Source organism: Tenrec ecaudatus, chromosome 6 (assembly GCF_050624435.1).
Source record: "Tenrec ecaudatus isolate mTenEca1 chromosome 6, mTenEca1.hap1, whole genome shotgun sequence".
NCBI lineage: Eukaryota > Metazoa > Chordata > Mammalia > Afrosoricida > Tenrecidae > Tenrec > Tenrec ecaudatus.
The window spans coordinates 34,168,902-34,191,877 of NC_134535.1; positions in this window are offsets into that span (position 1 = coordinate 34,168,902).

Genomic DNA, 22,976 nt, shown 5'->3' on the forward strand with positions numbered 1-22,976 from the left:
CATCATCTAGTTCTTTTTGGTCTCACAGTTCTGGAGATTGGGTTTGTCACACGGTCTTCTGGACTAGTTTCCTTTCATCTTGATTTTCTTCACCCTTCTTTGATCTGGATGGAGAGATACTAATAGATGAGGAGACCCGCACTTTAGATAGCTGCTCAAAACCGTTTAAGACCCAGGCAGGATTCATTGAAATAGGCCATTGTCATTGTCAACTGTGCTGTGCCAATTGAGCTAGGTGGTCCCCGAAGCTCTGGTCCCGAGCCCCCAGACCCAGAGACTTAATTCCTGCAAGGTGTTCGGTTATGGCTAAGACGTTCTCATAACTTTGCCTCCTTATGAGCTACTATATCGTTATAGCACATAGAGACACATATGTAGAAAACTCCTCTGCCACACCTATCTACCGTCATGGGTGTAGTCCCGTTCACCATTCCCTTCCTATTTAGCTTGGGGTTCTCCTCAGATGTAGCTAGCCACTTGTAGATGATTGCTATTACCATCATGGTAGGATTGGGTATCCAATAGTATTTACCTTTGTTGCCATTAACTCTGTGCACATGTGTGTCTTTCTTTGCTTTGTTCATGTGCTGACCTCCTGTTTCTTGCAGATTGCTCTATCATTTTCTCTGTCTCTCATTTTCTCCTTCTCGTCTCTCCCCCCCTCTCTCTTTACTCCATCTCTCTGGGAGGAGACAGTAGAAAGTTCTGAGTTTATTAATTGGGCACACGATGGACAGTCTCTTCCCTCCCTGCCTCTTCATTTTTGACACCAATACTTGTTGGCCCTGGGTCTTCTCTCATTCCCCTTTCTGTCATCACACAAGCACAAGATACTCTCCATATCTTTCTCTCGGGGACACACACTCACACCCCAGAAAGATTACAAAACCCTGGGGCATGTCCAAATGCCAGTATTCATTTTAGAAGCACACTTGTCTCTCTTGCTTGGAGTAGATGGAATTTTCCACTGGCTCTGAGTTGTGAAACCTCTTCCAGCTAGAGAGATGAGAGAGGGGTGAGAGCCTCCGGGGCGGGGGGGGGGGCGGTGGGGGGGACAGCCATATGTCAGAATGCTATCAACTTTCTAGGGTCAATTCACCAGCGCAGAACATTTGTTAAAGGCCTCGTGGTCACATTTGCCCCAAGCAGCTCATGTTGTGCTTTTCAAATACAACTCAGTAGGGGAAAAGAGCAATTAGAGTGGAGGAACCAGACGGCTAAGTAAGCATAGTACCTTCAGGCCATTGGAAATAGATCTGTGTCCTGGGCTTAACAGAAAAGCGGATGGCATTGAAACCAGTAGAGCCCTACAAATTGTAACTGACTCCATGTTTGGAATCCGCTTTCAATTGGGAATGGCAGTTTAAGGCTTTCCCTTTCTCCAGTGGTTACACTCATCTTCCTTGTATTTTATTTAGTCGTCCCATGAAATATTCTTTAACAGGTTTAAACCGATCCATACCATAATTTGAGCTGTGGCTCGAAATTTTCACTCCTGTGAGAGCTGTCTCAGAGTTCAAATTCATACCAAAGTGTAAATGGCTAACCCAAGATTCTTTCCTAATTTGCAAACAGTTTTATTCAGTAGGCTACGTGGGAGAGAAAGAGGCTGAAGCTCGAGAGGGAATGGGGGGGGGGGTGGAAGAAATAAATGGGAGGTTAGAGATGTGATAACATTAGCGTTCCGCATCAGTTTTAATTATTGAGGAATTCCTTCCATAGCTTTCTAACACCCAGTTTCAACTGGAGCGTACATTGGTTGGCTTTCTCTGCCTCTCACAAACTCTGTACTGGGTAAGATGGGAAGGTGGGAAAAGAGACGGGGAGTTACTAAAATGAATCTGAATGTTGCTTTGGGGATGATGTTTCATCACCTTCCAAGTAATTTCAGCAGATGTCATTTCAAACCAAAGTTAAACAACCCTTCCCTTCTCCTTCCCAGTAAACAGATCTTGAGCGAATTCCTTCTGACTGACCACTCCCATCAGCCACCATTTTGGTCGATTGAACTGAACTACTTGTTGATTGCCACCACATACAAGGTGGTGAAAAACACTAGCAACTGGTCACTATAGATTAGTAAGTAGGCACAAGTAAGCCTGTGCTTACTTTGTCTATTGGGTTAGCTACCTCTGTGACTATCAGCTGATTTGAGCTGTTCTGTGGGATCCAAGGTCAGAAGAGGAACTACCACCAACGGAGGAGGATCACTTCCAACACCGGGTGTGCCATCTATGTTAGTGGCATGGACTATATTCATAGAGCATTCCCTGAATGATTTTATGAGCTTGTCAACAACGTCGGTGTTAACGTTCTGATATCTGGGACAAGGTCTTAGAATGGGAGAATGGGGAGAAAAGCCACCCTAGGTCCCTCTCTCTTTTGGTTATAGAATGAGGACCCAGTCTCTGATTCTAGAAGGGTAAAGAAGAAAAATTGTGGTTCCCTGAAAAAAAAAGTCTTTATATTGTTTTATATGGGATATAACAGTACCTTTAGTTAACAGCTAAGAAATAACGAGATAAGCTATGAAAAGGAATTCATATAATACCAAGCAGTAATTTTTTGTTGTCACCAGGTATAATTGAAAAAAGCACACGTCCTCTTTTAAACACTTGTTTGATTTGATTCGGGTGGGATTTTACATTTCAGATAATCAGTTATGTATTCAACAGTTTAAACTACTAATAACCCCATTCCCCTGACCCCCCACCCCACCCAATAGCTTGCTCTACCTACAGCCTTTGATTTCTCTTATCCCTCTTTGGATGACTATGTCCCACTTCACCCAAGTTAATAATTGTCAGCCCTGTAGCCTATTACTTTATGTGCCCTAATTACCCTCCCCAACTTGGCAACCTCCAAAGTCTGCCCCTCTTGTTTTTATTGTAATAAAATGTTTTATTAAATAAGAAGACATGTTTTCTGTAGAAAGGTTAAGCAGTAGATATAAAAAAGAGAGTAGAAATGATCAATCGTGTCAACATGTGAAGATAATCACTGTTAATACTACAGAGACACATTAACCTTTCTCCCTTTTAACCCATTCATAACCTGGAGGCCATGTATATATATCACCCAACAATATTTTCAGCCTCTCAGGTTTTTTTGCAAGCTTCTATCTAATTAATAAACTGTTCTACTCCCTGAGCAGAAGGCTGTATAACTGAATGTCTGAAGAGAAGGGATTATCATGCCAGTCTCACTACCAGAGTCCAGTTATGTATCGCACTTACACTTGCCTCATGACCTCCTCACGGCTGCAATTAAGGAAACCAAGCATGCTCCCTTTGGTATGAACATCTTTATCTCTTTCTTTCTGCTCTTCTTTCATTGTAACAGTGGTCTTATATAATATTTCCCCTTTCACGATGGACTAATTTCCCTCAGCATAATGTTCTTCAGGTCCATCCCTGCTTCAAGGCCCTTTGAGGCTCCATCTTTATTTTTAGTGATGCATCGTTTTCCATCCATTCTTCTACATTTTTCTTGCTTTCTCTTATGGACTCATTTGGTTTACAAATCTTCCAGCCATCAGAAATGAATGATCCACTGTGTTCCTTCAGATTTTCCCTTTCCCCTCTCCATTCTTTTCCTCCCTGAATAACATTAATGCATATCTAGTGTGAACAAGGCAAAAGGAACTTTGGCGGCACAGTGGTTATGTGTTTGGCTGCTAACCGAAAGGTTAGCAGTTCCAATTCACCAGCTGCTCCTATAAAGACTATACAACCTTGGAAATTCCATGGGGTAAGTGCTAGTCACAGGCAATTAAGAAAAAACAGTACCACATAAGAGTCTCTGAGTTTGCAAATGATGAATGTGCTCAGCTTCCAGAGGAAAGTCTGGGGGTGGGTCAAGGTCACCAGAGCTACTTTGGAAGAAAGCCCTGGTGATTTCCTTCTGCGAAAATCAGCCACTGGAAATGCTAGGGAGCAATTCTATTCTGACACACTTGAGGGTGTTGTGTGTTGGAGTCAACTCAATGGTAACCATGTTTGTTTGTTTTTTATAGAGTGTTAGATGTGCATGACTTGAGGATGGATTCGATACGGGCACTTCCCATCCATGGAGAAGGTGTTAAACTTGAGCAGCATTAATTTCAGTAGCACATACTGAAAAAACACTACTGGCAATAATGCAGAGATGGATCCTGTCCTTATGAGCTTATAGTCTGGAAGATGGACTATCACATCATAGACTACCTGGAGCACTGGATTTCAGGATATGGGTGCAGGGGAATTCCCAGCTAGAGGGAATTGGAGATGTCTTCCATGTAGAGGAGCCCTTTCCATGGGTACTTCCAGTATAGTGGGGCAGAGTCATGGAGGCAGAGGGAAGACGTGAAGGACCAGGGATATATAAGGGTCAGCCAAAGCTCCCTGGGTGGTACTTTAGTTAATTAGGCCTCACTGCCATCAATCGAGTCGATGCCAACTCATATCCACCCTAGGGGACAGCATAGAGCTCCCCCGTGGGTTTCCAAGACTGTAACTCTTTACAGGAGTGCAAAGGGATCTTCAGGTCAACTTTTCTTCCTCCCTCAGAGTCTCTGATGGTTTTGAACTGCTGACCTTGTGGTTAGCTGCCCAACTTGTGTGATCACCCTGAACTGGTGATCTCTACTTGACCAGCAACTGCCTGTAGCTACCATGAAAGGAACCACATGTTCCTAGGTCTGGAAGACACCGAGCAGTTGTCAGCCAGGATTGCAACTAGAAAGCTAGATTTAAAATGACTGCCTGAAAACTATGCAAAAAAGTTCCTGTAGCGCTCAGCACTTTTGAACACCTACTATATATACTATATATCAGGGACTGTTGTTGGGTCATAATGAACGCTGGTAGTAGAGTGGTTCCAAGCTGGGCTGTGATCCAAATGGTTGAAGGTTCAACCCCCCCAGCAGCTCCTTGGGAGAAAGATGGATGGGGCTTTCTACTCCCATCAACAGTTACAGTGATGTGAACGCACAGTGGGTCGCTATGAGTCAGCCTTGACTTGATGGCAGGGCAAGTGCTGGGTCAGAGGTATAGAGTGTTGATTTCATAAGGGCAGCATTTCTCAGTGTGTTAATAGATTTCTCAGGGGGCACACCAGGCGTTTTAAAATGCTATAAAGATAAACTGCTTTTTAAAATAAATACTTGTATTGGGGCCTCATATCTCTTATCACAATCCATACACTCATCCACTGTGTCAAGCACATTTGCACATATGCCACCATCATCATTTTCAAAGCATTCTCTTCCTACTTGAGCCCCGGATATCAGCTCCCCATTTCTTCCCCCTCCCTCCCCTGCCCACCCTGCCTCACAAACCCTTGATAAGTTATAGATTATTATTTTCATATCTTACACTGTCCTCTGTTGTCCCTCACCCACTTTTCCATTCTTTGTCCCCCTGGGAGGGAGTTCTAGTTTGATCCTTGTGATCGGTTTTCCCCTTTTCCCCACATCCTACCCTAATTCTCCTGGTATCTTTACTATCCTGGAATCCTTGTGTTGTGGGCTGTTGTCTGTAGCAGTGTACATGTCTGGTCTAATCAAATTTGTAAGGTAGAGTGAGGTCATGATAATGGGGGGGAAGGAATCACCAAAGAATTAGAGGAAAGTTGTGTGTTTCAGTGGTGCTATCTGCACCCTGACTGGCTCATCTCTTCCTTGTGACCCCTCTGTGAAGGTATGTCCAATTGCCTACAAATGGACATTGGGTCTCTGCTCCATAATCCCATGCCCCATTCACATTGGGTATGATTTTGTTGTGGGTCTTAGATGCCTGATATCTGATACCATCAACACCTCATGATCACACAGGCTGGTGTGCTTCTTCCATGTGGGCTTTGTTGCTTCTGAGCTAGATGGCTGCTTGTTTATCTTAAAGCCTTTAAGACCCCAGATGCTCTATCTTTTGATAGCCGGGCACCATCAGCTTTCTTCACCACATTTGCTCATGCACCCATTTTGTCTTCATCCATTGTGTCAGGATAGTGAGCATCACAGAATGCCGGATTGTTAGAACAAAGTGTTCTTGTGTTGAAGGAGTACTCGAGTTGAGCCCAATGTCCATCTGCAATCTTAATGCTTAACATATAGATATGAGTACATAGTTCTATTCCTCTCTCATTATAGATATTTTTACATATATACATTCCTGTATTTAGGCCTCTATAAATGTCTTTTGCCTCCTGGTTCTTTCCTCGATTTCCTTTTACTTTCCTCTATTACCACTATCATGTTTGGCCTTCACTCGGGCTTAGTAATTCCTCGCTGCTACATTGTCCTTGATTAAGCCCCACTAGCCATTTTACGCTCTTCTCTCCACTGATTTTAGTTCACTTGTTGTTCCCTTGTCCATGGGTTGGTCCCCACCCCCACCCCTTTCTCCCACCTTCTCTTCTCCTGGATCCCCCACCCCCAACACCGGAACCATTGGTCCCATTCTTTTCATCTCTGAATTATTTATCCTGCCTATCTTATCTAGATGGACATGTAGATATATTAATAAGTGTAAAAACCAGGCAAGCCAAACAAAACAACAAAGGAAATCAAGACCAACAAAACAAAAGCAACAATGAAAGCAAACAAAACAACAACAAAAAGAAAGTCACTGACAAAAATGGAAATGCCTATAAATATTTCAAGGTCTGTTTGTTGGTGGGGTGCCATGCTCTGTCTCCAAAGTCTATTTTTGTTTTTCCCCGGGGATTTCATCACTCTGCTCCTCTTGCTGCTCTGTTGTATACTCTTAGTGTTTTGCCCCAGTGTGATGGGGTCAGATTGTGCACAATTCCCTCACGGTATCTCTAGTGTTGTCCCCTGCAGTGCTATGGTTTAGTGAGGGGCATCGTTTCTCATGGTGGGGCTGGCTCTATGGTCCTCTCTGTGCTTTGTCTGCTCCAAGCAGGAATATTGTCCTTGGGGCTTGGTGGGCCAGGATGTCCACACCTCACTCTCCATCTCTTTTTGTTTCTCCTGTGTGCTCTAATCAGTCATTCCCCTCTTCCTAAGCTGTAGCCCCAGTGCTGTCCTCTGAAGTGCATTCTTCTGAGTGGGTAGGGGCGTCCACATAGTTGGGGTTGGGGCCGACCCTGCAGACCTCTCTATTGGTTCCCTGATGCATGCCTTTTTGCTGTATTCACATCTTGGCCTATGGAGTTGAAGCCTGATCTCTCTCTCTCTCTCTCTCTCTCTCCTGTGGAGATATAAACAATATCCTCCCCTTGGGTGGGTTAGTACCCTGCTTCCCCATGTCTCTCTCTCTCTCTTTATTTCCCACTCTTATTTAGTTGGCTGCCGCATATATCCCTGGATTGGGTTTGGCTCCTGCCATAGTAGCTGGAGCTCACCCCAGGGATTTATGTATATAGTAACTTTTCCCCTATGCCCCATTTCTTTTTTAAGCTTACCTCAGTGGACTCATGTTGTACTTGTCCTTCTGTGCTTGACTTAATTCACTTAGCATGATTTCCTCCAGTGCTTCCCATGTGGCAATGTGCCTCATGCATTCATTGCTGCATTTTAGGGACACGTAGTACTCCATTGTATGTATGTACCACAGTTTTTGATCCACTCGTCAGTTGATGGAAATTTGGGCTATTTCCAAATTCTTGCAATTGTGAACTATGCCGTGATGAACACTGGAGCACACATGTGGTTTGTTTCTTGCCTCTTCTGGGTTTATGCCCAGCAGGGGAATTGCTGGGTTGTATGGTAGCTTTTAGATATTGCCAAATTGATTTCCATAATGGTTGTATATACCTACAGGTTCACCAGCAGTGGATGAGCGTTCCTGTCTCCCCACAGCCCCTCCAGCACTTGTTGTTTCTGATTTTTTGAATTGGACAATCTTTGAGGGTGTTAGGTGGTATCTCAGAGTTGTTTTAATTAGAATTTATCTTATGACTAATGATCAGGAGCATTTTGTCATATATTTATTAGTCATTCAGATTTCTGCCCCTGTGAAACTTCTTTTCAGTTCCTTTGCCCACCTCCTTAGTGGGAAGTTAGTTTTTTCTTATTGTAAGCTTGCAAAGTATTGTAGATTTTAGTAATAAGGCCTTTGTCTGATGTGTCATTGCTAAAGATGTTTTCCCAGTCTTTGCACTCTTTTATTACTCTCTTGGTGAATTCTTTTGAGGTATGCAAGTGTTTTATCTTCAGTATATCCCACATGTCAATGTGTGTCTCCTCTGTGTTTGTGTCCTTCCCTATTTCTGATAGCCTATGGATTCTCTGTGCCAAGGTTCTAAAGCTTGTCCCAATTCCCTCATTAATGGTTCTAATAGTGTGGGGTTTTAGTTCAATGTCTGTGATCCACCTTGAGTATATTTTTGTGCGTGGAGTGAGGTAAGGGTTTTGCTTCATTTTTCTGCAGGTAGATATCCATTTTCCCCCCAGCATCATTTAGTGAAGAAGGCATTTGCTTCCCATTTGATATTTGTTGGGCCCTTATCACATATCAGTTGCCTGAATGCTGATGTTTTTAACTCCAGGTATTCAGCTATTTTGCATTGGTCTGAATATCTGTCGTTATACCAGTACCACACTGTTTTGACCGCTGTGGCCGTATAACACATGCTAAAGTCAGGTAGGGCAAGCCCTCCCACTTTGTCCTTCTTCTTGAGGAGTTTTCTGCTAATTCTGGGCTTCTTCCCTCTCCATATGAAGTTGGTAATCAGTTTTTCCAATTCTTTGAAGAAAGATGATGGTATTCGTATAGGGATAGCATTAAACTTATATTGCCTTGGGCAGAACTGACATCTTTACTATACTGAGTCTTCCAATCCACCAGCATGGGATATTCTTCCATTTGTTGTGGTCACTCTTGGTTTCTTGTAATAGTGTTCTGTAGTTTTTCTCGTACAAATCTTTTGATTTTTTAGTCATGTGTATCCCTAGATATTTCAATTTGTACTTGGCTATTGTAAAGGGTACTATCTTTTTAATGGCCTCTTCTGTGATCTTGTCTGATGTGTATAGTAGTCCGATAGACTTGTTTGTTAATCTTGTATCATGCCACTCTGTCATATTTCTCTATCATTTGGAACACTCTACTTGTGGAGTTTTGGGGATTTTAAATATATAAAAATCATATCATCTGGGAATAACGATAGTTTTGCCTCTTCCTTCCCTAGACGAATACCTTTGATGTGTTTTCTTTGTCTTATGTTGTTTGCTAGGACCTGCAGTACGATGTTAAATAGGAGTGGGGACAAGGTACATCCTTATCTGGTCCCCTTTTTCAGTGGAATTGTTTTTGTCTTTTCTCCATTGACTACCACGTTGGCTGTTTGTTTTTCATATATGGCTTGCATAATATTGAGGACTTTTCCTTCTATTCCTATCTTCTTGAATGTCTTAAACAGGAATGGGTGTTGGATGTTGTTGAATGCTTTTTCTGCATCTATCAATATTATCATGTGGTTCTTATAATTTTTCATGTTAATGTGGCGAATAATGCTGATGGTCTTTCATATGCTGAAACATCCCTGCATCCCTGGTGTGAATCCCACTTGGTCATGGTGAATTATTATTTTTTATATGCTTTTGTATTTTATTGGCTAGTATTTTGTGAAGGAATTTTGCATCAATATTCATTAGGGATATTGGTTTGTAGTTCTCATTTCTTGTGTGATTCTTTTCTGCTTTAGGTATCAGAGTTATAATAGCTTCATAGAAAGATAAACTATACTTTTTATTTTATGATTTAGCACTGCGTAAGATAAACCTAACCAAAAACGTGATTTACTTAAAAAATATCATGTAAAATGGAGCAAGTGGTAAGCATGGCAGAAAATTGTGAAGATAGAATAAGTAGGACAAAAGTTTGGAAAGTTAGCTCCAAAACCTCCCATTTTATATTGCTATATTTTTACCCACCCCAACCCCTCCTGCTCACAAACACTGCCTGGCCTTGTGAATGGGTGTCAGGATACTCACATCAGCCAGGAAAACCATGGGGTGGAACTCAAAGAAAATATTCATGTCTACAGTTTTGTATACACATCCCTTCCTATTGCCTGCCTTTCTCTGACTCTTTTAGGCCTTGTTGTTATTAGTTGCCACTGAACTGCAACTCATGAGTCCCCAGGGACAGTAGAATGAAACATTGATCAGTGATGTACTCAAGTCTATTGTTGCAACTATGCTGGATTTTGAAAGTCCTTCCAATTTGGAGGCTCACCGTCTAGCACTATATTGGGAAACATTTTGTGATCCATAGTGTTTTTGTTAGCTCATTTTCATAAATGTGCTGCAAGATTATTCTGCCTAGTCTACCTTAATCTGAAACCTATCTACCGTGGGTGTACCTGCTGGTGTTTGAAATACTGGTAACATAGATCCCAGCACCATAGCAAGCCACCACACTATGACAACCTGACAGATGGGTCTTTGACTTTGGCAGCATCAATAAGAAGTGAAAAGGATGAGAGGGTATTGGTCATGCCAGGAAATCATACACAAGAAAGATAATAGAGTGCCCTAGAAAGAACCCTGAGGTTGAAATCAGATGGTCAAATGTTTGTGTCTTAGTTTGTATCTTACTTTGCGTGGCCATGGGGAAATCAATTTTCTCATCGGAGAAATGGAGATAATCATCTCTAGTCCACCATAAAGAACTGACCTGTATCACATAAAATTGTATAAAGAAACCTTTTAAAAGCCATACAGCCTCATTACCATGGCAGACACTGTTCTAGAAGACAACGACTAGCTGTGGTGTGAGGGAGGTGGTGACCCGTGCCCTCTGCTCAGATCCACTCCTCACTAGGCCAACCTTCATTTGTGAAGAAGGAAAGCCAAGGTGCTTGGCCAATGATCCACAGATCCTAAATCCCAGGACGAAGGAAGCAGGTAGTAGGGTGTCTACCTTTTGGTTGTGTGAGAGGACAGTCTGTTGCAGAACATCTGCTTATGTGATCCCTGCACTCTCTGACTTTAAGGGTCTGATCAGAGAACTCTTGACTGCTGACAACTCAGGCACCACATATTCTGCTCTTTTCTTGGCATGTTTCAGGATTGCCATTGTAAATATAGCTGACATCTGTCCTGTGCTTGAACAGCAGTTCTCAAAGTGTGGTCCCCAGCAGCACCGCCACCTAGGAAGAAGTTAGAAATTCATTTTCTCAGGCTGAACCTAATGAGTCAAAGCTCTATGGGGTGGGGCTGAGAAATCATCTTTTACACACCCTCCAAGTGATGCAAATATCTGCCTGTGTTTGAGAACCATGAACTTTGCATTTACAAGGAGATGTTTTTTGGTCACTCACTAGCTATGTTCTCCCATGCTTCTCAGGTAGACGTCATCATGGCTACCACTGCCATTTTAACCAGCGCTATTGAATGGATTCCCATCCACGGCAACGCCACATGTGGCGGAGTAAAACTGGGCTCCAGAGGGGTTTTGATGATTTCGGGGAAGTAGATTGCCAGGCCTTTCTTCTGAGATGTTTTTGGATGGACTTGAACTTCCAACTACTTTTTGGTTAGCACCTGAGGGAGGTTACCATTTTCAGTCTCCTAAGACTTTACTTCCACTTTAGAGCTCTAGAAATAGAGATGCAGAGGTGTGGTGGGGAGGGTCCAGAAACAATGACAGAGCAGGGGTGAGGAAAATCCTGCCTGTGGGTGGTGTAAAGCCCTCAAAATCATCAATACCAGCAGACATCACCCCCCTCACCAAAGAGAAGCAGTTCTAGCCATCCCATTAGGGGTGGGTTAATGAGATGTTTGACCAGCATGACCCAGGAATGATATTACAAATATCGACATGGCTCTGGGAAGACTAGAGGTTCAACACCCCCGATTTAGAGTTGTCATGGCTTGCCCTGGGTTTGATGGTGATAAAGATGTAACATTGACCCCTCAGGAAAAATTTCTAACTTCCTGGACCTTCCCCAGGCCCGTCTCTGGGTTATGTTTCCCCTGCACTCAGGGCTCGCCCTGGCCTACCCCACCTCTACTGGCATGCAGGAAGGAGCTATACTTACACACTGCTCACACTTGCACTGGCTGCAGGAAGGAGAGCATTGCTGCATCTGACTGCTGAATGGCAGCTGATTGATAGCCTGTCTCAACTGCTACCTCATGTCCTGGCTCTCTGGAGCTCTATCCCCTGCCAGTCCCTCGCCGCCTCTTTCTCAGCATTGCAGCTGCCATGGTCAGCTGAGCTGCTTCTGATGCCCATCTTTGCAGAGGAGTTGTGTGGCCTGAGGACAGTTGGGCAGACACAAGGCCTCTCCTTGGAAACCGGCTTTCTTCATGGACACAGGCCCAGCCCTACTTAGGGCATAGGGCAAGGGCTGGCCTGTTTTCTTAGGGCGTGGACCTGGAACCAGAACAGGAGTTTTATGAGAGACAAAATGTATTTGTTGGGTTTGTGCCTTGTATTTTTGCTGATTCTTTTTGGGGGGATTTGAGAAGCATGAGGAGAGAGAACAATGAAGAGAAATTAAAATCACTTCAGTTTTACAAGAATTTTCCAGAGGGAAATAAATGCAGGTTTCCTTTGTAATTTTGATAGTTCTTTCATCTGTTGTGATTCCATTCATAAGACATGCACATTACTCATAGTTTTTATCTTGATACTTCTTATCCTGGAACTATATTGCTTTCAAAGAGCCCTCCTGGTGCACTCAGTAAAGCAGTGAGCTGCTAACTGGAAAGATGACTGTGTGGACCCTTTGGGTGCCCTGGGGGAGAAAAGACCAGGTGACCTACTGCTATACGGCTTACAGTCGGAGAGCCAAATGGTGGCAGGTCTACTCTGCCTTTTATGGTTGTTGGGAACAGGAACCAATGGGATGGCACACACCAACAACAACATCTTGCTTTTAGGAGTCCCTGGCTGGTGTCAATCGTTAATCTTGAGATAATCATGCTCAGCCTTAAAGGTGGGTGGTTCAAATTCATCCTGAGGTGTCATGGAAGAAAGGCTTGGAGATCTGTTTCCAAAAGGTCACAGCCATGAAGCTCAACGGAGTTCAGTTCTTCTAAGCAACACGTAGGGTTGCCAGCAGTGAGAATCAACTTGATGACGACTGGGAATGGCGTTTTCTCTCAAGGAGGCACCGGTACCTGGTATCTGCCAATGTGGTGGTGGATTGTACTTGCAGCAGACAAGGGAGGCACTGGTTTTTTGCTAGTTGGTAATTAGTCACTGACTGTGCCTTCCTTTTGTGGTTTTCATAACACGCACACACGCCTCCCGCAAACAATGCCTTTTATACTTCCAGGTGTCTTAGACAAATCTGATTTGCCTTAGTCTAAAGTTTAAAATGAGAGGCCCTGAAATCATGGATAAAATCCATTCTTAGCATATCCCTAAAAATATGGGTAAACCTTCTGTTTTTGAAAAGCATATTCCTAGTAATAAAGCTAAGTGGCTTTCCAAATTATCAGAGACTTGTGCTAGGTGTGTTTGTTGGGCAAGGTCAATGTCTCGGAATGGGCAAAGCAAGACCTATACCTTCTTACAGAACAGGAACTATAATGATAAATATTAAAGGCCGTCTTGATGGTGCTTATACTGCTTATAATGGGGAAAATTGCCCCCAGAGACCCAGGCTATTCACGTTAAGACATGAGGTTGAGTGTGAGTTCAGCAATGCCATGGCAACGTGCATTGAAAATGAATCCCAGGGACTTTGTGAGCCATTTATTTCACTCAGAAAACTTCTTGTTTTTAATCCTTTTATTAGGGGCTCATACAACTCTTATCAGAATCCATACATACATCCATTGTGTAAAGCACATTGGTAAATTCATTGCCCTCATCATTCTCAAAACATTTGCTCTCCACCCAAGCTCCTGGCATCAGCTCCTCATTTGTTCCCCCTTGCTCCCCGCTTTCTCCTCCCTCATGAACTCGATCATTTACAAATTATTATTTTGCCATATCTTGCACTGTCTGACATCTCCCTTCACCCACCTCTCTGTTGTCTGTCCCCCAGGGAGGAGGCTATATGTAGATCCTTGTAATTGGTTCCACCTTTCCAACCCACCCTCCCTTCACCCTCCCGGTATTGCCACTCACACCACTGGTTCTGAAGGGATCATCTGACCTGGATTCCTGTGTTTCCAGTTCCTATCTGTACCAGTGTACATCCTCTGGTCTAGCCAGATTTGTAAGGTAGAATTGGGACCATGATAGTGGGGGAGGAGGAAGGATTTAGGAAGTAGAGGAAAGTTGGATGTTTCATCGTTGCTACATCGCACCCTGACTGGCTTGTCTCCTCCCCGCAACCCTTCTGTGAGGGGATGTCCAGTGGCCTACAAATGGGTTTTGAGTCTCCACTCCACACTGCCTCCCTCATTCATATTGATATGATGTTTTACTCTGATGATGCTTGAAACCTGATCCCTTCGACACCTCTTGATCGCACAGGCTGGTGTGCTTCTTCCATGTGGGCTTTGTTGCTTCTGAGCTAGATGGCCGTTTGTTTACCTTCAAGCCTTTAAGACCCCAGACCCAATACTTTTTGATAGCCGGGCGCCAACAGCTTTCTTCACCACATTTGCTTATGCACCCATTTGTCTTCAGTGATCATATCAGGGAGGTGAGAACACAATGATAAGATGTTTTGTTCTTTGATGCCTGATAACTGATCCCTTCAGCACCTCATGATCATGCAGGCTGGTATGCTTCTTCCATGTGGGTTTTGTTGTTTCTGAGCTAGATGTTTACCTTCAAACCTTTAAGACACCAGATCCTATACCTTTTGATAGCCGGGCACCATCAGCTTTCTTCACCACATTTGCTTATGCATCCGCTTTGTCTTTTGCTATTTGTCTTCTGCCATTTTAACCAGTGCTGTTGAATGGATTCCCATCCATGGTGACGCCACATGTGGTGGAGTAAAACTGGGATTCAGAGGGGTTTTGTCGGGGAGGTGAGCATCATAGAATGCCAGTTTAATAGAACAAAGTGTTCTTGCATTGACGGAGTAATTGAGTTGAGGCTCAACGTCCGTCTGCTACCTTAATATTAAACCTATAAATATATGCACATAGATATATTTCCCCATCCTCATATATAAATATATTTACATATGTAAATGCCTTTATTTAGACCTCTATAAATGCCCTTTGCTGCCTAGCTCTTTCCTCTATTTCTTTTTACTTTCCCCTTGTCCCACTATCATGCTCAGTCTTCATTTGGGTTCCAGTAATTCCTCTTGGTTACATTACCCTTGATCACGCCCTACCAGGCCTCCTACACCCTCCTCACCACCGATTTGGATCACTTGTTGTTCCCTTGTTCCTGGGTTTGTTAACACCACTACCTTTCCCCCCACCTCCCCCTCTCCCATGTACCCCAAGAACTGTCGGTCTCGTAGTTTTCTCCTCCAGATTGTTCATCCAGCCTATTTTATTTAGACAGACCTGTGGAGAAAATAACATGCACAAAAACAAGACAGAGCAAAACCAAGCAACAATATACAACAAAACAACAACAAACCAATGACAAAAACAAAATAAAACAAAACAAGAAAGAAATGCTTGTAGTTAGTTCAAGGGCTGTTTGTTGACCTTTAGGAGTGTTTTCCTGTGCAGTCTGTTGGGGCACCAAATTCTGACCCCAAAGTCCACCTTCAGCATTCCCTGGGTACTTCACTGCTCCATTCTCTTGCTGTTCTGTTGCAACCCCTTAGTGTTTTGCCTTGGTGTGGCAGAATCAGATTGGGCACAATTCCCATACTGTGTCTCCGGTGTTGTCCCCTGTAGGGGTATGGGTCAGTGAGGGACATCATGTCTCATAGTGGGTCTGGTCATGTGGTCTTCTCTGTGCACTGGATGCTCTGAGCAGGAACATCGTCCTCCAGGTCTGGTGGGCCAGGATGTGCTCCACTTTCTCCTCCTCCCCTTTCACCCACTCCCATGTGCTCTGAGCAGACATGTCCCTTTTCTGGAGCTGTAGATTCAGTACCGTCCTCTGAAATAAATTCTTCTAGGGGGAGAGGCAGGTGTCCACATAGTTGGATTGGGGAGGTCCCCTCAGACCTCTCCACTGGTTCCCTGAAAACTTTTTCCATAATGAAACATATCTTTCAACTCTGGATGCTATATAAGGACAGCATCCTCCTTTTGTGACTATCTGAAGACATTCTTTAAGCTTGTATATTGCTGGGAAGAATTTAATGTGGTGTATGTACCTCCGGTAGGAAAAGTTAGGTATGTCTTCAAAAAGTTAAACACAGAATTCCCTTATGACCTAGCAATCCCACTCTTATCATTACATCCAAGAAGACCGAGAATATATGATCATACGAAAACTTGTTTATAAACGTTCATAGCAGTGATATTCACGATAGCCCCAAAGTGGAAACAATCCAAGTATACCTTAATTGATAAGTGGGTGAACAAAATGTAGTTTAAATATGTGTTAGTCTGGGTACTTTAGAGAAACAAATCCATAGAAACTCATGAATAAAAGAGAGTTTTATATAAAGGTTAAGTGCACATCAAGAAAACATTTTAACCCAGTGCTGGCCAAGCCCACAAGGCCAATATTAATCCATATATCTGACACCAATCCACAAAGTCTTCCTCCATCTCACGAAACAGATGCAATGATGTCGACTGGAGGAGGAAACCTGAATCAGTGAATGTGTAAGCATCTCAGCGCTGGCAGGGGTCTCCACACTGGTGCTCCAGCACCCAGGGCTACATCGGGGTAGGTGCATGTGGCTTCTCCTCAGGGATATCTTGCAGGAAGTGAGCCTTGCCAGCGAAAGCAGGAAACTGGTTAAGGCAGCTGCACCCTGGTCCGACCATCAGAAAGCAAGACATCTGAGAACTAGAAAGGCGAGGCTCACTGAGCCATTTGCTTCTCTGCCCTTCAATTAACCCCACATGTGTTTACCAGCCAGGTTGGCACAATAAACGATCTCAAAATACAATACAATATCAATAGAATATTATTCAGATATAAAAATTAATGATAAAATAGGGTATGCTGTAAGATGGATGAACATTGAAAACAGTATGCTAAGAGAAAGAAGCTTTGTCTTAAAAAGAAGCAGCCATCCAAGTGAGGTGTCAGAGTAAACCAGCCTCAAACAAACAGGGGGTCTGTAGGCGCATTTGTACGGTTATAATATATAAAGATAATAGTAAAATCATAGAGAATAGGAGAGATGGGAGAGAGGATAAATCAGAGTCAGAAATATTTTATGACAACATGCTCACGTCAGCCTCTCTTGGTGGTCCACATGGAGGTGGAAGAAGAGAAAGGGAGTCTTTACTGTCTTGGGATATTTATAGATAGCCATAAGACATGCATATTCAATAGTTACATATGTCGCAAGGTGGGTGGTAACCACAGTAAAGTCTCGGAGCTCACAGGTGAAAAAAACCTAATACTTGCATTGGGACAAGGCTTGAGGGGGGATGGGTGCTGTGGCCGGAGGAGATAACAAGAATGTTTGCTTTTATAGGGAGATAGAATCAATCATGTGCTCATTTTAAGGCAGCTTAGCTGCTAGGGGAGAATCTGTAGGGATGATATCTAAAGCAGAATGATGTATTTAGACTTTATGTCTTAACTTATCAAAGTGGTGTCTTTCCTACCATGGAATATTAGCTTTCCAAATTCCCTCTGTTATAAGTTAGGGAATATAGTTCTGGTAATATTTCTCTCAGTGTTAGTTTCCCACAGTGAGGCATTAACTATGTTTACATGGAAGAAGCACACTAGCCTGTGTGATTCAAACAAAAAACCCAAATAATAAAACACAAATCTGGAGGAGGGAACAGTACCAGAGCTTAAATTCTCAACACCTGGCTCACAGAAGGGTAATGCACCTGGATGAAGTCTCCAGTGAATCACCTCTGGCTATAGTCCAGGGAAGTGACTATCCTTCTCTCAGACAGAGAGCATTGTAAAGTTGATTATGGCAGAAGCAGTTAAAATACCTATTATTTTATCAAAGCTGATCAAATCTTATTATTTGATCAAATATGATACCTAATATTTGATAAAATATTTTGACCTATTTTAAAGTTGTTTCAGGTTTTAATATTTTCTGCTTTCTTTTCTATTGAGGTTTTCCTCTGTTTCATTTTGTCACTGTTTTTTTCCTCTTTTCTTGTTTCAAATAATTTTCTGCATATGAAATCTAAGAGAGCTAGCAATATAGAAACCTCGTGGCATGGCACAGAAGAATGGAGGACTACAGGGAGCTAACAGCAATGACCATGGGAAGAAAATGTCCTTAAATTGTTTGTTGTGATGATTGTACAACTCTTCTTAATATTATTGAATGATTATTTGGAATGATGTGTGAGTTATGAGCTAGTAAAATATTTAGAAAAAAAGAAATTAGACTCAAAAAAGAGAGTGAACAACAGAAACCCAGGGGAAAGGTGTAAGATATGAACATAATAAGAACTGTAAGAGCCCCCAAGAAAATGATCTACCAATTAAAAAAAGGTGGGGGAGTGAGAGAGAAACCAGACACAAAGGCTACAAACTGACCTGGGGGTCTAGAACTTTAATCTTGGGAGACACCAAGGTCAATTGACAAAACATAATTCACCAAGACAATGTCCTACATGGTACTCTGGTGAGTAGTGACTTCAAAGCTCATAAAGTGGTCATCTAAGGTGAAACTGTTGGTCTCTCCTTGTCAGGAGGAAAGATGAAACTGGAAAGACATGGAGGCACAATTAGCTCAGTGGACTAATGGGATGACTCCAACATCAGTCTCCATCATGCTGACAACAGAAGGACTAGGTACTCCAGGCTACCACTACTAACAGTTCTAGAATGGAGTGTGTTAGAAAGTCTTGGGTAGAAATGAAGAAAGGTGTGGAAATAAAAAAAAATCCTACAAAAGACCCGTTTTACTAGTTGAATAGAGACTAATGGAACCCCCGAGACTACGGTCTTTAGTCCCTTCAGGTGTGCACGTGAACTCACCTCTCTGGCTCAGTTTTCAGTTAAAAGATATGCAGGTGTATCGTGAGGTGTGCACACCTTAAAATAATCAACCATTTGAGATCAGGAGGGTTAAAAAGAATAAGGAATAGAAACCGGACGCTCAGGGTGGAAGTGGGATACGTGATGGCGCATGAGGGGATTGCAATGAATCAGGTGAAACAAAATGGATTTGAACTATTGAATGTAAAACCAATAATCTGTTTGGTAAGCTGTCATCCCATGCACAATAAAAAGTTGGGTTTTTTTAAAGGCTACGTATTTTAGGATTTTATTTGTATAAAATTTGCATAAGAGGAAAATCCATGGGGATAGAAAGTAATTGGTTGCCAGGAGATCTGATGGGAAGTGACTGTGAATGGGCCTGAGAGTTATTCAGGGTATGGAAACATTCTAGAATTAAATAGTGGCCATGGGTGCACAACCTTGTGAATATACTAAAAGTCTTTATGGTATGTGAATTCTAACAAATAATAATGAAAATATTATTAAAATACCCCGACCTTCCCTCCTCCCCCCGCCCCCCCAAAAAAAGTGTTAACAATGACAGGTAACAGCAATAACTACCTGTCTTTCTTTTTTTCTTTTAGATTGTCAGGTAACTGAAATGGTTCTCCAGTTGGATGCCAGGAGATGTCTTTACAGGCGAGTTGAGTGTCCCACATTCCCCTTCTCTACAGGACAAATATGCTAGAGAGTAGCAGGTGCTAGAAGTAGACTGCAATACAGAAGCGGGTAGGGAATGGGGCAGGTGTGCTGTCCTCCTTACAGAATAGCCATACTCTCTGCATAGTGCGTCAGCAGGTATGGGCGGGGCAGTTTTATGGGCTAAATCACAGTGGCAGTGGTTACCAACACGACTAGGGTCAAATCTCTGCCTTCACGAACCTCAAGACTGATGTGTTACTCAAAGAATTATAATTCAAAGTTATTGGCTCAATGTAAGATTGTTCAGGGGATTCTGGGTAGGAAGCAGGGCAAGAGCTGAGTACCTGGGTGCGTGGGACTTAATTGATGCTCCTGGCGGGCTCCTCCCCAAAGGTCAAAGGCAGGAACTGCTCCTGAGGTGGCCCTTGGACAGGCTGGCCTTCGCTGAGCCTGGCCTCCCTGAGGTACCTCTTCAGGAGCACTCGGGTGGGCTTCTTCTCCACCTGCCCCCGGGGAATGCCCTGGCCCAGCAGCCAGTCCATGAGCTCCTTGCAAGTGGGCCTGGGCCCCATCAGGCCTTGGAGGCAGTGGGGCTGGCTCCTGCGTGCCAGCAAGTCCACCTCAACACAGGTCTGGAGCGCCTCCATCGCCTTCATCGCCATCTGGCCTTTCGCTGCCAGCATGGCCAGCAGTGAAGGCCGCAGCTCCTCCAGGCCCATGGTCAGCAGGAGCCTCTGCAGGTCAAGGGTGAGGGGCATGTCCTCGGGGTACAGAGCAGAGGGTGGGTCCTGATAGATCCAACTGAGCATGCCCAGCTCTCGCACCAGCTGTGTGCCGCCCTCCAGGGTGGCCCTCAAGGCTGGAGGTCCGTCTCACGGGCCCGGAAGTCAGAGAGCTGGCCAGCGCTGGGCCAGGCTCTCAGCAGCCAGGTGAGGAGTGGCTGGCAGCTGCCCTGCAGAGTCCGCCGGTAGTAGTTGAAGAGGCCGTCACTGGTCAGGTTCCCCAGGGTGCCCAGCTCTGCCGAGGTGAGGGCCAGGACCTGGACCCCTGGTCGTACACCCGCAAGATTCAGATGATCATGGGTTCCTGTCCGTCTGTGTCCGTGTGCTGCCGAAGCGCCGTGCCATGTCCATAAACTCACTGAAGGCGTAGCTCTCGTTGCCCCGGCCCAGCTAGAGAGACACCAGCATGCTGTCGGCCATGGCTACTGGGTCTTCAGGGCAGGGAAGTTTCCTATCAGCTCCCAGATTGCACCTAAAAGCCTTCAGCTGCAAAGCCTAATTGCACTTTTCCAGGTACGGCTTGAAATCCCTTCATAATAACTGAGCTCCCTGACACTTTCTCCCAACCATTCTCTACAGATGGGACACAGGAACCCACATAGTTCTCCCTGCTAACAGCTCTCATTTAGCCAGTCTTGCTGTATTTTTGAGAAACAGAGTCTTCTTCATTGTCAAGCCTAGATCATGGAGAATCAAGACTAAATTTAAAACACAAAATTTAAAATGTATATTTTAAATGTCAAAATCGATGTCTATAAATTGATTTATTTTTTCATTTGTCCAATTCAGTTCAGTTTTGTTCTTTGATTGCCTAATTCAGTTTGGTTTGCTTCCACCAATTCTTTGGTTGCTTTTAATGGCCTTTATGTCAGCCCCTGACGACTTGTGGCGGCCCTGGGAACGGGCTCAGCCGATTGTAATCCAGAGGGTCTGTTGCGGGCTGATCTGGAGAGTAGATAACCAGGCCCTTCTCTTACTTTGTTTTAGTTTGAAGGCTCCTCTGAACCCAGTGACGCATCAGAGCCCTCACACAAACTTCCACTGACCTGGGTGTCTAGGAATTAACCTTAGTCTCCCACATGGAAGCTAAAATACTGCCATGAAGCAACTGCTTCCTTTACAATCAACTCTCCTATATCTGTAGCTTCTGGAACAGTGGTTTTCAACTTGTGGGTCACGACCCCTTGGGGGGGCTGCCCAACGACCCTCCACAGGGGTCACCAGATTCATAACAGTAGCAAAATTACAGTTATGAAGTACAACGAAAATAATTTTATGGTTGCCCCCATAAAATGAGGAACTGTATTGAAGGGTCGTGGCATGAGGAAGGTTGAGGACCACTATTCTGGAGGATTCTCATGCCAATTAACGAATTTTATTGTTGTTATTGTTAGTTGCCATTGAGTTGATTTGAACTTGTGGTGACCCAGCGTGTGCAGAGCAGAACTGTGTTCCGAAATGACTTTAAAAACACCTTCAGTCACTTCATATTCATGCAACAAATATCTTCTGAGTCCCTAACCAAATGGCAAGCTCTGTTCTAAGATGTGGGTCTACTGTGGTGAAGAAGATAAGCATGTCTATGCTCAAGGAGATTGTATGGGCACAGGGGCTAAGGCAGTATATAAATGTACAAGAGAACCAGATGCTGATCAGGTTTATGTATGCAGTTGCTTCAACTGCACCTTCTTAAAGGGTGAAGAAATAGGAAGAGAAAGTAGGATAACTCCTTTAGATGATCTAGGCTTTGAGGATATGATATCTAAGTTGAAACCCCTCCAAAAGGGAAAGCCCCATAAAGATTTTGGGCGAGCAGTCCAGGTGGAGGCACAGCTAATGCAAAGGGCCTCTAGTGAGAACACATCAGGTGGGTTAAGAAGCAGAAAGCAGGCAAGGATGGCTGGACTCAGAGGGCAAGCAGGGAATGAGTGGGCTGGTAAGCCCTGAGTAGGGACCAGATTGTGGAGCTAAGATTTTGCCAGCCAAGATAGAGATATTTATTGAGAGTCAGCCGTGGTCTGATTAATATTTGAGAGTTAGAGTTTCTGAGGAGAATTCAACAAGGAGGACTAAAGCATCCTGGTCCTTAAACCCATAAACTCAAGCAAAACACAACAAAGACACTGACATTGAGTTGATTCTGACTCATAGCAGTCCTATAGGGCAGAGTAGGACTGCCTTGGCTTGTTTTCCAAGAGTTTAAATCATTGAGGGAGCAGACAGCCTCCCCCTTTTCCCACGGCAACTTGTAGGTTCTACCTTCAGACCTTGTGATGAGCAGCTCAAATTGTAGACCACCACACCTACCACCAGGCACCTTCCCAAATCCTAGAGGAGAGGGGGGAGCTGCCCCTGTGATTTCTTGCAACTGTAACTCTTGATGGGAGTAGAACACTCCATCTTTCTCCCATCAAGCGCCTGGTGGTTTCAAACTGCTAACATTGCAGTGAGCAGCCCAATGCACAGTAACTGCTGCATCACCAGAACGAAGGCCACTGAGAAAAGACTTTTCATTCTACTAACTGTCCCTGGTTTATAGCTGAGTTTGCACAGAAAGAAACCAATATACACACGATCGCATACGCCTCTGTACTCCAGACAAGTTTTA